Below are 2,267 nucleotides of genomic sequence, written 5' to 3'. Positions count from 1 at the left end.
TTACCCTTTAAAATAAGTCAATTAGACTATTAGTACAACTGATTATATTAAACTGATAGTAACATGATCTCAAAACCATCCTACTGAGAACAAAATACTTTAAAAAGAAAGACCCTCCCAAAAAATTTCCTATTTTCCTGCCTCCATTTCCCACTCTCAATGTATTGTATGTCTTGTTTTCAAATTTTGTGTTTATTTTATTTCTAGTTCATGAGTTATCACCTTTCCAGCTGTGAGATTCACTATTCTGTAGCATCCTACTGCTTTTCTTTTTAGAGTAGACTTTTCAATATTTCTTTTAGCATGGGTCTACTGTTGCTAAACTCTTGTAGTTTTTTCTTGTCTGTGAAATTTTTTATGTCTCCTTAAACTGTAGAGGATAGCCTTTCTGTTTAAAGTATCCTAGCGTATATCATTTATTTCATTCAGGACTTTGAATATATCTTTCCACTCCCTTCTGTTCTGTAGTATTTGTGTTGTGAAATCAGCTGTGAGCCTCATGGGGATTCACTTGTAACTCACTCTTTGCTATTCTCTTGCTGCCTTTAGGATCATTTCTTTATCTTTGACTCTGGCCATCTTAATTATATGTCTTGGTGTGGGTTTATTTGAATTCTTCCTGTTGGGACATTCTGAGCTTCCTGTAATTAGATATCTGATTCCTTCTTTAAGTTTGGAAGTTCTCAGTCATGATTTCTCCAAACACCTTTGCAATCACCTTTGATATTTCCTCCCCTTCTTGGAATTTTATCATGCCAATTTTGGCATGTTTTCTATTATCCCATAGGTCTCTTATGCTTTTTCCATTTGTTTCCCGTTGTTTCTCTTGTAGCTCTTCTGATTGGTTGCTTTCTATTGTCCTGTCTTCTAGGTCACTAATTCATACTCTGCCTTATCTAGTCAGCTTTGTGACCACTTTAGATCATTCCTCATCTCAGTCAATGGGTTTACCTATTCTACTCGGTTCTTCTTTAGAGCTTCCATATCATTTTTAATATATTTTATATCTCTGAACAGTATCTTTTATTTCCTTCAGTAATTTGATCACTCCTCTTTTGAAATCTGGATCTAATATGCAATTGATATCTATTTCACTGATCATTCTTTCAGGGGGTTTCTCTTATTCTTTTAATTGGGAATGGTTTGTCTGCTTCTTCATCTTGCTCCTACCTCTCTGGCACTGTGGCTTATGGAGTATCAGTTATCTACTGTGGTCCTAAAGGAGTTTATCTACCTAATTCCTTTGTAGTATTACAACTTAAATAGAGAAAAAAGAGAGAGTGAGACAAAGAATTTTTAAGAAGTGGAAATAATTGTTTGAAGACATTGTATAATACATAATAGAAGATCAAGTTGAAGCAGAGATTTGAAAAATAATAATGATAAAAATATTTTTAAAAAATTTCAATTCAATTTAAAACGGGGTATATATAATTCCCTAAGAAGTAAAAATTAAGAGGCTAATAGAAAATGAAACAGGTAAAAACAGATTAAAACAAAGTGGTGGTCAGTTTGTCCTGGAGACTGTGTACTTTTAATGTGAACTCTTCCTGTATTCATCCTGTTTTGGAATCTCAGCTTGCTTTTTCCAGAGGCCCTCAATTGGAGCCCTCATTTGTGCAGCTCCCAGGGCCTGTCGGCAAGCAGATCACTCCTACTCCCAACACTGGTTCTGGAGCAGCTCTCTTTACTGTGGGCTGTCTTGTCACTGCCCTGACTGATGCCTCAGTCACATGTTTCAGACTAACCAAGCACAAGTGGGCATCAAGCCCTCTCCCAGCCACATGGTCAGGGGCTGCGTTCCAGCCCAAAATTTGGCAGGCCATCAGCCCCCTTAGGGTGCTGGTCTCTCCAATTCTATGTGCCGTGTCACTGGTCTGGGCCAAAACCCAGATCCTTGTTTGCCTTGGCAGAGCAAGTTCTCTGAGAAAAAAGGACAGAAAGATCTTATCAGCCTCAGGCTGTAGACAAGTCCCCATCTGGCTCTTGACGCTGCTAAGTCCTTAGGAGTGAATGCAGGTTTTGCTCTCACTGCTGCCAGGGTGCAAAGCACCAGAGGCTATGTAGCTGTGTCTGAGTCCCAGCTCTCTTGTCCTAGATACTTTTGTGGATTTTCAGAGATTCGGAATATTCCTTTCCCCTCCAGGGCTAGTCTGCCCTGTTGTTTAATGGAGGGCCCAGGTTGTTCTGCCCTGTGCACCCACAGCAACGGCACACAGCCTGCTCCATTCCCCTGGGCTGCCTCAGTGCAACCGTCCTCATCTTCC

Source organism: Vicugna pacos, unplaced genomic scaffold, assembly GCF_048564905.1.
Source record: "Vicugna pacos unplaced genomic scaffold, VicPac4 scaffold_20, whole genome shotgun sequence".
NCBI lineage: Eukaryota > Metazoa > Chordata > Mammalia > Artiodactyla > Camelidae > Vicugna > Vicugna pacos.
This window is presented reverse-complemented; position numbering follows the sequence as displayed.